The sequence below is a fragment of the Phyllobates terribilis genome, unplaced genomic scaffold (genome assembly GCF_046119375.1).
Source record: "Phyllobates terribilis strain yellow unplaced genomic scaffold, ASM4611937v1 Scaffold_473__1_contigs__length_1414477, whole genome shotgun sequence".
Taxonomy (NCBI): domain Eukaryota; kingdom Metazoa; phylum Chordata; class Amphibia; order Anura; family Dendrobatidae; genus Phyllobates; species Phyllobates terribilis.
In genome coordinates, this window is record NW_027363233.1 from 144,139 (window position 1) to 159,861 (window position 15,723).

Here is a 15,723-nt window from a genome sequence, read left to right on the forward strand (position 1 = left end):
TCAGCTGATTATTACAGCTGACATGTGCCCGCAACAGGCGCGGGTGGAATCGCGATCCACCAGCGGCTGTTAACATATTAAATGCCGCTGTCAATCTCCGACAGCGGCATTTAATGCGCGCTTCCTGGAAGCGCGTCACTTACCCCGCCCATCGGCGACCCCGTCACATGATCACGGGTCGGCGATGTGTGGTCATGACAACCCTGGGTCTGCAGCAGACACCAGTGGTTGTAATGATCCTGTCGCTATGAGCGCCATCTAGTGGTCGGCGCTCATAGGACAGGACCATTTCTGCTGCATACAGGGGAACTGCTGGTCCCCTGTATGTAGCAGAGGCGATCGGACAGTTGCTGCTTCAAGTCTCCTATGGAGACTACAGAAGCAAGCAAAAAGTGAAAAAAAAAAGTTTTAAAAAATATGAAAAAAAATAAAAAAATGTAAAAGTTTAAATCACCCCCTAAAATCATAAAATAAACCCCACATACACATATTTGGCATTGCCGCGTTCAGAATCGCCTGATCTATCAATATAAAAATAGAATTAATGCGATCGGTAAATGGCGTAATGAGAAAAAAATTCTAAACGCCAGAATTACGTTTTTTGGTCACCGTAAAATTGCAATAAAATGCAGTAACGGGCGATCAAAACATCGGATCTACCCCAAAATAGCATCTATAAAAACTTCAGCTCGGTTCACAAAAAATAAGCCCTCACCCTGCCCCAGATCCCGAAAAATGGAGACGCTACGGGTCTCGGAAAATGGCACCATTTTTTTTTTTTTTACCAAACTTTGGAATTTTTTTTCATCACTTAAATAAAAAAGAACCTATACATGTTTGGTGTCTACGAACTCGTAATGACCTGGAGAATAATAATGGCAGGTCAGTTTTAGCATTCAGTGAACGTGGTAAAAAAAATAAAAAAAAAACCTCAGTGGTATTGCACTTTTTTTGCAATTTCACGGCGCTTGGAATTTTTTTCCCGTTTTCCCGTACACGGCATGGTAAAACTAGTAATGGCGTTGAAAAGTACAACTCGTCCCGCAAAAAATAAGCCCTAACATGGCCATATTGACTAAAAAATAAAAACGCTATGGCTCTGGGAACAAGTGGAGCAAAAAGCGAAAATGCAAAAACGGAAAATGCTCCGTGGCTTAAGGGGTTAATACATGTGAGGAATGTCTATTTCTTACACATTCCTCACATGTATTAAAACCGTCAAACAGTCGCAAATCATGCACATGGGAGCGATTCAACCATATCACCGAGCAGCTATAAATACTCGGAGCTCGGCCCGAGCATACTCGCCGAAAGGGTTAACAGAACATACTCGCTCAACACTAGTTTTAACCAAAGAAGCCCTTTAATGCAAACATGTCCATCCCAGTTAGAGTGTCGCCCAGTAGATGTGCAGGAGCCGCCAGTCAATGCTCCACTATAACAGCGAGAGCAGATAACAGATATTTGCATCTTGCTGTAGGTGGGCCCCTAGAGTTAATTTCCCCTGTGGGCCCCAGACACCGCAGTCCGACCCTGGTCATCAATATCAGATCAGTGAGGTTCCAACACACGGCCCCCTCACCAATAAGACAGCAGCTGGAAATACTCAGCGTAGAGAGCCCAAACAGCACAGCGCTGTACACTGTGTAGTGGCCGATCTTGGTACTGCAGCTCCTATTGAAATGATTGTGATCTGAGCTGTAGTACCTGAAACCAGCCATTGCACAGTGTGCGGAGCTGTGCTATTCCAGCTCTTAACACTGTGTACATCATCTTGCAGAAGTAGCTGATGTCTGGGGATTTCAGGTGTCAGACCCCCACTAATCACTGTATGAGTTCTGCTCTACTCCTTTATTAAAGGGGTGGTCTTGTGTTCCTCTCATCAGAAGCTGAAGATTTACAGTTCTGGCCGGTGGCTTGGCTGAGCCGCTTGTCTGAATTGTGCCCTCTTGCATTCTGCGGGCAGAGGCGGCTTTGCCTCTGCAGAATGGGACAGGCACAGGGGCGCTGAAGTCCACCAGTCTGCAAGTGAGCGCTTCTTGCCAAGGAGACCGGCCACTTCTCAGGTGGTCAGTAACCATAGCAATGAGCTGTACACTGCAGAATTAAAAATCTTTTCCTTCTTGAGAACAGAGAAGATTTTGAATAAGAAGGAAATTGCAAAGTTTCTTGTTTTTACAAGCTCTTTGCAATCTTAGCCTTTTAATACATTCATTTTATTTAGTTATATATTTATTTTACTCTCTTATATAGCGCCGTTAGATTTTGTAGCACCTTACAGACATTATCATCACTGTCCCCATTGGGGCTCACAATATGAATTCCCTATCAGTATGTCTTTGGAGTGTGGGAGGAAACCGGAGAACCCGGAGGAAACCCACACAAACACGGGGAGAACATACAAACTCCTTGCAGATGTTGTCCTTGCTATTATATGAACCCAGCCCCACAGCGTTAATCATTGACCCACCATGTTGCCCACATTCCTCGGCTTTTTTAAGATTTTCTGCAATGAATAAGAACACTGAAGAAAATCTACCGTATATTCCGGCGTATAAGACGACCTGGTGTATAAGACGACCCCCCTAGTTTCCTGTTAAAATATAGAGTTTAGGATATATTCATCGTATAAGACTACCCCTTTTCCAACGCATACCAAACACCGGTAAAAATTAAAAAAAAACAGATTTGAATTTAACATGGTCCTTTTTTAATTTAAATTCTTATGACATGCAGGTATATAGCAGGAAAACTGTCACTCATAAACATATTAAAATAGGGGGGACCCCACGTCATTTTTTGGGGGGGTCCCCCATTCTAATAGCTAGTAAAGGCTAGGTATTCAGCTGGGGGCTGATATTAGTAGCCTGGGAAGCTCCGTGGGTATTACCCCCTTCCCAGACTTCAAACATCTGCCCCAGCCGTCTGCTTAACCTCCGCTAGAGACTATAATGATGGTGGATCCCACGCCAATTTTCTTTTTAAAAAATCCTTTATTTTAACACTAAATGACAATTGAGGGGTTAATACAGATGCAGTCCCTAAATTATTATTAATTTTGTAATTAATTTTTCCCAAAAATGTTGACGTGGGCTTCGCCATATTTTTGTGTCCAGCCAGGTACAGCAGGCAGGAACGGGCTGCCCCCAACCACCAGCTGCCTATTTGTACCTGGCCGGACACAACAATATAGGGAAGCCCTTTTTTTTTTAATTAGTTCATGAAATAATTAAAAAAAAAAAGACGTGGGGCTTCGCCCTATTTTTGTGTCCAGCCAGGTACAACTAGGCAGCTGGGGGCTGGAATCTGCAGTGCAGGGAGACCCAAGCTTTCTGGGCCCCACCCGCTGCAAATTGCAGTCCGCAGCCACCCCAGAAAATGACGCGTTCATAGAAGCGCCATCTTCTGGCGCTGTACCCAACTCATCCAGGGCCCTGGTGCGGTGGCTCACTGGGTAATAAAGGGGTTAGGGCCAGCTTGGCATTATCAGCTGGCCCTAAGCCTGAAATTCATGGGGTCACGCCAATATTAGACATGACCGCCATGAATTTCTAGTAAAGTATTTAAAAAAAACACAACACCCAGAAAAAAGTCCTTTAATTGAAATAAACACACAATTTTTTAATGTTCTAAATTAAACCATACTTACCATCACGCCCATTCCAGCTGAAGCCAACGATCTCCTGCAATAAAAGTAAAATAATAAAGCAATCTCATCCTTACCTCTCCATGGTTCCCAGGACCGGTCCAGCTCTGCTACATCGAGATGACAGGCTGCACCGCAGCAGAACGCTGCCGTTCAGCTTGCCATGCGGCAGACACTGAGAAGCGCAGGCTTGCTTGTGCTCCTCAGTGTCTGACTGTGACGGCATCCAGATGAGCCGAGATCATGTCCAATGAACTCGGCTCACCTCATGCACGTCACTGACAGCGTGGGAAAATTCTCCTGCTCCCCGCATGCGCAGTAGAAGTTTCCCACGCTGTCAGTGACGGACGTCCAGGAGGTGAGCTGAGTTCATTGTCGGCTCATCTGGATGCCGTCACAGCGAGACACTGAGGAGCACAAGCATGCCTGTGCTTCTCAGTGTCCGCGGGATGACAGGCTGGATGGCGGCGTTCTGCTGCGGTCCAGCCTGTCATCTCGATGTAGCAGAGCTGGAGCTGTCCTGAGAACCATGGAAAGGTAAGGATGAGGTTGCTTTATTATTTTACTTTTATTGCAGGAGATCGTTGGCTTCAGCTGGAATGGGCGTGATGGTAAGTATGGTTTAATTTAGAACAATAAAGAATTGTGTGTTTATTTCAATTAAAGGACTTTATTCTGGGTGTTTGTGTTTTCTTTTAACCTTGACTATGGGGTTAGCAATGGGGGTGTCTTATAGACGCCTCTCCATTACTAACCTGGGCTTGATGTCAGCTGGCATTATAAGCTGACATCAACCCCAGTCCTATTACCCCACTGCCACCGCACCAGGGCAGTGGGAAGAGCGAGGCTAAGTGCCAGAATTGGCGCATCCTATGGATGCGCCATTTCTGGGGCGGCTGAGGGCTGGTGTTTCTAGCCTGGGAGGGGGCCAATATTCATGGCACCCTTCCTGGGCTATTAATATCAGCCTACAGCTGTCTGCCTAGCCTTTGCTAGCTATTAAAATAGGGGGGACCCCACGTCATTTTTTTGGGATCCCCCATTTTAATAGCTAGTAAAGGCTAGGTATTCAGCTGGGGGCTGATATTAGTAGCCTGGGAAGCTCCGTGGGTATTACCCCCTTCCCAGGCTACAAACATCTGCCCCAGCCGTCTGCTTAACCTCCGCTAGAGACTAAAATTAAGGGGAACCCCACGCCAATTTTTTTTAAAATAAATCCGTTATTTTAACACTAGATGACAAGTACAGTAACCAGCACTGTCACTGTACTTCATATATATGTGACTGACATGTTTCTATCTATCTAATCTATGTGTGAAGCTCTATTCTGTCTGTTATAAATTGTCGGGTACCGCTGCTGAATTGCCGGCCGGCTTTTTTAAAGAGACAGTGCATGAAAACACTATTATTTTTTTTAATAAATCCTTTACACTAAATGACAAGTACAGTAAGCAATACTGTCACTGTACTTCATATATATGTGACTGACATGTTTCTATCTATCTAGTCTATGTGTGATGCTCTATTCTTTCTATTCTAAATTGTCGGGTGCCGGCTTATGCCGCTGCTGAATTGCCGGCTTTTCATATATTGTCACAGAAGCGATGCGAACTTCCCTGCTCCGGACACAGCGCAGCGCTTCTGTGACAAGTGAAAGCTGTCGGCACAGAAGCCCTGCGCTGTGTCCGGAGCTGGGAATACGCAGCGATGTGTCAGTTTCAGCACAGAAGCGCTGACTGTCTGGACCTACCGCCGCCGTATTTTAACTCCCTCCACCTTATATTAACTCCGACATGGCAGGGATACGGCCACGGCAGCTTATTAACACCCCCAGAGTATCCCCGCATGTCAATTTCTGAAAGTTCAAAAGCATTACCGGCGTATAAGACGACCCCAGACTAGACAGAAGATTTTTCAGTCTTCAAAAGTCGTCTTATACGCCGGAATATACGGTAGATTGATCAACATTTCCTATCACAAATGCAGTTGCTGCAAAACTTGTACATAGTCCTGTTCCCAGCTGAAAATTGGATACAATTGTATCTTGTGTAGACAATGCTCTGTGAGCTAAATAGCCGGGATCCACTGCTACAAGGCAGGAAACAGACAGATTCTGCTGATGGGTTCTGCTCCCAGAGCATTATTCAGCCTGGACATCTCAGCTCAGAGCAAAACCAGCTATAAGGCTGTGTGCACACCTAGCAGATTTGATGCAGATTTACATGCGTTTTTTCTGCCAGAGAGAAGCGTTTTCACATGCGTTTTTTCAAGCACTTTTCCAAGCAATTTTGAGCATCACTTGGAAAAGTGCTTGACAAGTTGATCACACAATATAAATCCATGCAACCGACATGGATCTATAATGTGTGAACAACTTAGATGCTTTAAATGCAGCATCTATAGTAAAAAAAAGAAAACGTTAATAAATAAAAAAAAACAACGGTATATTCACCTCTCCGGCGGCCCCCGGTCTGCTCTCCGGTCTCCTCCGGTCTGCTCCCGGCCGCGTCTTCTCTCTTCAGCGTCCCGCAGTGTACGGTCAGGACCTGCGGTGACGTCATTTAGTCAGCTGATGGTCACGCGACCATCACCTGATGCCGACGTCAGCTGTCATGCAACCATCACCTGACTAAATGACGTCACCGCAGGTCCTGACAGTACAGACAGCAGACCGGAGGAGACCGGAGAGCAGAGCGGGGGCCGCCGGAGAGGTGAATATACAGGTTTTGTTTGTTTTTAACTTTTTTATTTCTTTTTTTCACCGCGTGGTAGCCGGGATGAAGAGGAGTTGTAGTCTCGTCTTCCTCCCAGATACCACACGCATCGCGAATAAGCTTCAGCGTAATCGCAGTAGAAATGGTCATGCTGCGTTTTGCAAAGTAATGCGAATTCGGCGCGCAAATTAGCGCATCATGTGCACAGCACATCCGAATTCACATGGCTTTGCATGGCAGACTGTTTTACAAGCGTTTTCGCGGCCGTAAAAACGCCGCAAAAACGCTACAAAAACGCTACGTGGGCACATAGCCTAAGGCTGTGTGCCCGCGACGCGTATTTTAAGCGTTTCCGCATGGCAAAAACGCTGCAGAAACGCTTAAAGACGCATGTTAGAAGGTCTGCCATGTTCCCCAATGATAGTCCGCATGTGCTGTGCACATGCTGCGGAAATTTCCGCTGCGGATTATCATTGCGGAAAAAAACGCAGCACTACCAATTATTTTGCGGAAGCGCAGCGTTTTCCTGGCCATTGACTTGCATTGGAACGCATGGATTCCGCTTCACTAGATAAGCACATGCGGAATACATGCGTTCAATGTGCGGATGGTACCCGGGTGTGGAGGATGGGAGACTCTCCTCCGGACCCGGGTACCATAGAACCTGTCAAAATAAAGAATAAAATAAAAAATAAATGTTATATTTACCTTCTGACGGCCCCCGCTGCGCTCGTCCTCCCATGTCGGCAGCTCGCGATGGACTGAAGGACCAGCGCTGACGTCATAGTCATGTGACAGCAGGTCCTTCAGTGTACCGCGATCTGCCGGCAGCCAGGACGGAGCGAAGCGAGACTGCGGGGGCCATCGGAAGGTAAGTATAGATTTATTTTTTTATTTTTAACCAGTCGTTGGGGTCACACTATATAAATCCATGCCGTTTTCATGGATTTCTATAGTGTGACCAAGTTGACAAGCACTTTCCAAGTGATGCTAAAATCGCTTGTAAAGCGCTTGTCAACCCGCATGCGGAAATGCATGTGAAGAACGCTCCACTTCTGCATGTCCCTGGCAGGAAAAACGCATGTACAATCCGCATATACAATCCGCATGTACAATCCGCATATACAATCCGCATGTACAATCCGCGTGTACAATCCGCATATACAATCCGCATGTACAATCCGCATGTACAATCCGCATGTACAATCCGCGTGCACAATCCGCATATACAATCCGCGTGTACAATCCGCGTGTACAATCCGCGTGTACAATCCGCGTGTACAATCCGCATGTACAATCCGCATGCGTTTTTTCTGCCAGCGAGATGCAGAAACGCTCAGGAAAAATCCGGAGCATTTCTGCATCGTGGGCACATAGCCTAAGTCTCTGCATTTGTCTGCTTACACATCAGTACATTTCTGAACACATTCAGCAAAAATTGCAGTACATTTGTTAAAATTGGGCATATAGCATACTATAGGTGCTTCTCACAAAATTAGAATATCATCAAAAAGTTAATTTATTTCAGTTCTTCAATACAAATAGTAAAACTCATATTATATAGAGTCATTACAGACAGAGGGATCTATTTCAAGTGTTTATTTCTGTTAATGTTATTATCTCAGTAAATTAGAATACTTTATAACACCAGCTTGAAAAATGTTTTTAAAATCTGAAATGTTGTCCTACTGAAATGTATGTTCAGTAAATGCCCTCAATACTTGGCCAGGCTCCTTTTGCATCAATTACTGCATCAATGCGGCAATGTGGCATGGAGGCGATCAGCCTGTGACACTGCTGAGGTGTTATGGAAGCCCAGGTGGCTTTGATAGAAGCCTTCAGCTCATCTGCATTGTTGGGTCTGGTGTCTCTCATCTTTCTCTTGACAATACCCCATAGATTCTCTATAATAGATTCTCTATGGGGTTAAGGTCAGGTGAGTTTGCTGCCAATCAAGCACAGTGATACTGTTGTGTAAACCAGGTATTGGTACTTTTGGCAGTGTGGACAGGGGCCAAGTCCTGCTGGAGAATGACATTTCCATCTCCAAAAAGCTTGTGGGCAGAGGGAAGCATGAAGGGCTCTACAATGTCCTGGTAGACGGGTGCGCTGACTTTGGTCTTGATAAAACACAGTGGACCTACACCAGCAGATGACACGGCTCCCCAAACCATCACCGATTGTGGAAACTTCACACGAGACCTCAAGCAGCTTGGATTGTGGCCTCTCCACTCTTCCTCCAGACTCTGGGACCTTGATTTCCAAATTAAATGCAAAATTTACTTTCATCGGAAAACAACACCTTGGACCACTGAGCAACAGTCCAGGTGTTTTTCTCCTTGGCCCAGGTAAGATGCTTCTGGCGTTGTCTATTGGTGATGAGTGGCTCGACACAAGGAATGTGACACTTGTAGCCCATGTCCTGGATACGTCTGTGTGTGGTGGCTCTTGAAGCAATGACTCCAGCAGCAGTCCACTCCTTGTGAATCTTCCCCAAATGTTTGAATGGCCTTTCCTTAACAATCTTTTCAAGGCTGCGGTTATCCCGGTTGCTTGTGCACCTCTTCCTACCACACTTTTTCTTTCCACTCAACTTTCCATAAATATGCTTGGATACAGCACTCTGTTAACAGCCAGCTTCTTTAGCAATGACCTTTTGTGGTTTACACTCCTTGTGGAGTGTGTCAATGACTGCCTTCTGGACATCTGTCAAGTCATCAGTCTTCCCCATGATTGTGGAGCCTACTGAAACAGACAAAGGGACCTTTTTAAATGCGTAAGAAGCCTTTGCAGGTGTTTTTTGTTAATTATTCTAATTTACTGAGATAATGACTTTTGTGTTTTCATTGGCTGTAAGCCATCATTATCAACATTAACAGAAATAAACACTTGAAATAGATCACTCTGTAATGACTCTGTATAATATATGAGTTTCACTTTTTGGATTGAAGAACTGAAATAAATAAACTTTTTGATGATATTCTAATTTTGTGAGAAGCACCTGTATGTTTGATGCATCTCATTAGCTAAGCTCAACCTCTTCCTTGCTTCACCTCAATTTGAGCCATAAATTGTGATATTTCATTTTGGTGCATTTTATGACTCCTTTTTGTCACACTTTTCTCATAACTATTTTTTTTATAACTGAGGGAAAATAACAAAATCTTATTTGTTGTACTCAAGTTTTCACAGAAACATCTGATAAAGTGTTGACTTATTTTTCTGAGTTAAACTCTTCCTTTTGGCCCTCTATATATTTGAGTTTGACAGCCCTGATGTAGATGGATGATGATGTGGCAAGAAGGGGCAGAGGGGCAGAGCCTCCTGGCTCTCAGCTTCGCTCTCCACTGCTCACAGGAGACAGCAGTTACTTCACAAATGTAACTGATAGAAAAGATGTCACGTAAGAGGGGGTCAGGGGAGCGATGTGCTGCAGGAAGAGGAGGATTAGGCAGGGAGCGCTGTGCTGCAGGAAGAGGAGGATTAGGCAGGGAGCGCTGTGCTGCAGGAAGAGGAGGATTAGGCAGGGGAGTGATGTAATGCAGGAGGGGGAGGCTTAGGCAGGGAAGCGATGTGCTGCAGGAAGAGGTGGCTTATGCAGGGGAGTGATGTAATGCAATAGGAGAGGATTAGGCAGGGAGCGATATGCTGCAGGAAGTGCAGGATTTGGCAGTGGGCGATGTGGTGCAAGAGGGGATTTGGCAGTGGGTGATGTGGTGCAGGAAGGGGGAGATTTAGAAAGGGCACAATGTGCTGCAAGGAGGGGAGGATTAGACGGGAGCAATGTGCCGCAAGAGGGGGAGGTTTAGACAGGGGAGCGATGTGCTGCAGGAGTGGGAGAATTAAGCGGTGAGAAACATGCTGCAGGACGGGGAGGGTTAGGCAGGGGAGCAATGTGCTGCAGGTGGAAGGAGAATCTGTGACTACAGCCCAGTGTTTAAGGTTTATTGGAGCCTGTCTTTTATATATTTTATTGTTTTTTTTTCTGACAAAACTGCATAACATCTGACATGAAGTCCGCTTAGCAGTCACAGTCCCTGTAGATTGTTACTGTCCAGGTTCACCGCTGTCTCTTTTTGTTTTTAGTGCCAATCTGACAGCAGTGAAGGTTCCGCTGATAATGGCGGTCGGGTTCCGAATAGAATGTTCATGTCTGTTCTCATTGTAGTAACATCACGGAATATGCTAATTTCTTCTGACCACACCCGATGACTGAATAAAGGCGCCTCACCCACTTGTCTATGTCATCACTTTGTGGTGTCACAATGATCTAAGGGGATAAAAAAACGCTCCTGGCAGCTTTACAGTCGTCCCTTCGTGTTAAAGGAGCAGGATGATAGAGCCGCACCATGCCAGCCAGAAGAAAAGAAAGTGGAGCCCTTCAAGATGATGAAGCAAGAAAGCAGACTGTGGAAGGCCATCCAGGACCAAGAGCATCATGAGGGCCTGGTAACGTATACTACACAACTGTTCTGTATATGCTCATGCCATGTAAACCTATGGTGGCCGATTCATCAAGGCTGGTGGATTTCTATACCAGCATTCATGAAGCGCCTATTGGAGGAACGTGCACCAAATTCATTAAAAAGACTAAACCTCTTAATGAACTTGACTCATCCTTAAAGGGGTTGTTCCCTTTCAATAAATGAATGTCCCTAGCTGCAGGTCATTTAATTAAAAAAAAGAGGTTCCACCATCTCAGAGCTGCAGCAGCTCAGTGCGCTCAGCTGGGCAGTCCGTCTGATTACATTTGTTGGCTGCGGCAGTATTGAGGTGATGTCAGTGCCATACACAATCCCAGGAATGGGTCAGGACAGCACAGTTTGATTCTTTATACCTGCAGCCAGGGTCATTCATTTATTGAAATATCCCCTTAAAGCTGACGTACTAGACCTCAAGAAATGTACTCCAGTCAAAAGATGGAGTCCATTTCAGTCCTATTTTACACCACTTTTCCAGCCTAATTTGTAATAAGTTTTCAGGTAAAGCTAAGCCACAAGCGGTCCAGATAAGCTCTGTTCACTATTTAAGAAGTTAAAAGAGTGGGTGTAAAAAGGTCAGAGTATTTAAATGTAAGTTGTGCAGGAATTTACTGAGATTCAAACAGTTGTGCAACACATTTCCGGTGAAAACTGCTTGATGAAAAATGTTCCTTGAATAATATAACATTTCAGGTTAGTGGTAATAGATTTTATTATGGGACGTTGATCCAGGGAAGTAGTCTGATTGCCATATGTGCAGTCGGGAAGGAATTTTTCCCCTAAAATGGGGCAATTAGCATCTGCCTCATGGGGTTTTTGCCTTCCTCTGGATCAACACATTAGCTTTTAGGTTGAACTTGATGGACTTGTGTCTTTCAACCTTAAAACTATGAAACTGTCCCTGTATTGAGGTTCAAGGGTGAAGCCCAGGGTTCATTTGGAACCATCAGAAATGGTGTGTTTTGCGCCCAGTCTGTCCAAGGAAGCCTGTTTGAGCCAACGGCCTCAGAAATATCCTAACATTTCAGAAAGTAGCAATAGTTAGGGTGGCTGAACCATTCTAGCCTTAAGTTTGCCCCTCCAGTCAGCATCTACTATGTAGATGCAATCAAGGCCATGTAATAAGTCTTTATCGCTGTACAGCGCTGTAAGAGTGAAGGCCAGAGTGCCTTTGGAACCTGTAGGATAGACTGGCTTTTGCCAAGTCTTTCCAAAGAAGCTTTTTTGAGCCATAGGCCTCAGACAGGTCCTAACAAGAAAGTGGCATTAGATAGGTTTTTCTTTAGTTAGGATTGATTCAACTACTCAAGCCTCAAGCGCACTCCTCCGGCCAGCAGCTACTCCGTAGATGCAACCCTGGGCCTATGGTAAGTATCTATCCCTGTACAGGGGTGTAATGGTAAAAACCTGGGTTCCCTTGGGATCTGCAGAATGGAGTAGCTTGCGCCAAGTCTGTCCGAGGAAGTCTGTTTGAGCCAACAGCCTTAAACAGATCCCAGTATTTAGGAAAAAAAAAAGCTTCAGTTAGAGTTGAATCAACCACTATAGCCTCAAGCTCGCTCCTCCGGCCAGCAGCTACTCTGTAGATGCAGCCCTGGGCCTATGGTAAGTATCTATCCATGTACAGGCGTGTAATGGTAAAGGCCAGGGTTCCCTTGGGATCTGCAGAATGGAGTAGCTTGCGCCAAGTCTGTCCGAGAAAGCCTTTTTGAGCTGATGGATTTAAACAAATTTCAACATTTAGGAAAAAAGCATTAATCTATTTCAGTTAGAGTTAATTCAATTACTCTAGCATAAAGATCCTAAATCACTTTGTCTAAAGGAAGTTAGTTGGCAAATTTTTATTGTGTGAGCAATGAGGTTATGGAACTCTCTACCACATGAACTTGAAATACTTAATTTTCTAAAAAAAATTCAAGGAGGGCATATGTGTGCCTTTCTTGAATAATTTAAAATTGCAGGTTATCCGTACTAGATTTTGTTATGGGACGTTGATCCAGGGAACTAGTCTGATTGCCATATGTGGAGTCGGGAAGGAATTTTTCCTCTAATATGGGGCAATTAGCATCTGCCTCATGGGGTTTTTGCCTTCCTCTGGATCAACACATTAGCTTTTAGGTTGAACTTGATGGACTTGTGTCTTTCAACCTTAAAACTATAAAACTGTCCATGTATTGAGGTTCAAGGGTGAAGCCCAGGGTTCATTTGGAAACATCAGAAATGGTGTGTTTTGCGCCCAGTCTGTCCAAGGAAGCCTTTTTGAGCCAATGGCCTCAGAAATATCCTAACATTTAAGAAAGTAGCAATAGTTAGGGTTGGCTGAACCATTCTAGCCTTAAGTTTGCCCCTCCAGTCAGTATCTACTATGTAGATGCAATCAAGGCCCTGCAATAAGTCTTTATCGCTGTACAGAGCTGAAAGAGTGAAGGCCAGAGTTCCTTTGGAACCTGTAGGATAGACTGGCTTTTGCCAAGTCTTTCCAAAGAAGCTTTTTTGAGCCATAGGCCTCAGACAGGTCCTAACAAGAAAGTGGCATTAGATAGGTTTTTCTTTAGTTGGGATTGATTCAACTACTCAAGCCTCAAGCGCACTCCTCCGGCCAGCAGCTACTCTGTAGATGCAACCCTGGGCCTATGGTAAGTATCTATCCCTGTACAGGGGTGTAATGGTAAAAAACAGGGTTCCCTTGGGATCTGCAGAATGGAGTAGCTTGCGCCAAGTCTGTCCGAGAAAGTCTGTTTGAGCCAACAGCCTTAAACAGATCCCAGTATTTAGGAAAAAAAAGCTTTAGTTAGAGTTGAATCAACCACTATAGCCTCAAGCTCGCTCCTCCGGCCAGCAGCTACTCTGTAGATGCAGCCCTGGGCCTATGGTAAGTATCTATCCCTGTACAGGGGTGTAATGGTAAAGGCCAGGGTTCCCTTGGGATCTGCAGAATGGAGTAGCTTGCGCCAAGTCTGTCCGAGAAAGCCTTTTTGAGCTGATGGATTTAAACAAATTTCAACATTTAGGAAAAAAAGCATTAATCTATTTCAGTTAGAGTTAATTCAATTATTCTAGCATAAAGATCCTAATTCACTTTGTCTAAAGGAAGTTAGTTGGCAAATTTTTATTGTGTGAGCAATGAGGTTATGAAACTCTCTACCACATGAAATTGAAATACTTAATTTTCTAAAAAAAATTCAAGGAGGGCATGTGTGTGCCTTTCTTGAATAATATAAAATTGCAGGTTATCCGTACTAGATTTTGTTATGGGACGTTGATCCAGGGAACTAGTCTGATTGCCATATGTGGAGTCGGGAAGGAATTTTTCCCCTAATATGGGGCAATTAGCATCTGCCTCATGGGGTTTTTGCCTTCCTCTGGATCAACACATTATCTTTTAGGTTGAACTTGATGGACTTGTGTCTTTCAACCTTAAAACTATGAAACGGTCCCTGTATAGAGGTTCAAGGGTGAAGCCCAGGGTTCATTTGGAAACATCAGAAATGGTGTGTTTTGCGCCCAGTCTGTCCAAGGAAGCCTGTTTGAGCCAACGGCCTCAGAAATATCTTAACATTTAAGAAAGTAGCAATAGTTAGGGTTGGCTGAACCATTCTAGCCTTAAGTTTGCCCCTCCAGTCAGCATCTACTATGTAGATGCAATCAAGGCCCTGTAATAAGTCTTTATCGCTGTACAGGGCTGTAAGAGTGAAGGCCAGAGTTCCTTTGGAACCTGTAGGATAGACTGGCTTTTGCCAAGTCTTTCCAAAGAAGCTTTTTTGAGCCATAGGCCTCAGACAGGTCCTAACAAGAAAGTGGCATTAGATAGGTTTTTCTTTAGTTAGGATTGATTCAACTACTCAAGCCTCAAGCGCACTCCTCCGGCCAGCAGCTACTCTGTAGATGCAACCCTGGGCCTATGGTAAGTATCTATCCCTGTACAGGGGTGTAATGGTAAAAACCAGGGTTCCCTTGGGATCTGCAGAATGGAGTAGCTTGCGCCAAGTCTGTCCGAGGAAGTCTGTTTGAGCCAACAGCCTTAAACAGATCCCAGTATTTAGGAAAAAAAAGCTTTAGTTAGAGTTGAATCAACCACTATAGCCTCAAGCTCGCTCCTCCGGCCAGCAGCTACTCTGTAGATGCAGCCCTGGGCCTATGGTAAGTATCTATCTCTGTACAGGGGTGTAATGGTAAAGGCCAGGGTTCCCTTGGGATCTGCAGAATGGAGTAGCTTGCGCCAAGTCTGTCCGAGAAAGCCTTTTTGAGCTGATGGATTTAAACAAATTTCAACATTTAGGAAAAAAGCATTAATCTATTTCAGTTAGAGTTAATTCAATTACTCTAGCATAAAGATCCTAATTCACTTTGTCTAAAGGAAGTTAGTTGGCAAATTTTTATTGTGTGAGCAATGAGGTTATGAAACTCTCTACCACATGAAATTGAAATACTTAATTTTCTAAAAAAAATTCAAGGAGGGCATGTGTGTGCCTTTCTTAAATAATATAAAATTGCAGGTTATCCGTACTAGATTTTGTTATGGGACGTTGATCCAGGGAACTAGTCTGATTGCCATATGTGGAGTCGGGAAGGAATTTTTCCCCTAATATGGGGCAATTAGCATCTGCCTCATGGGGTTTTTGCCTTCCTCTGGATCAACACATTAGCTTTTAGGTTGAACTTGACAGACTTGTGTCTTTCAACCTTAAAACTATGAAACGGTCCCTGTATAGAGGTTCAAGGGTGAAGCCCAGGGTTCATTTGGAAACATCAGAAATGGTGTGTTTTGCGCCAAGTCTGTCCAAGGAAGCCTGTTTGAGCCAATGGCCTCAGAAATATCCTAACATTTAAGAAAGTAGCAATAGTTAGGGTTGGCTGAACCATTCTAACTTTAAGTTTGCCC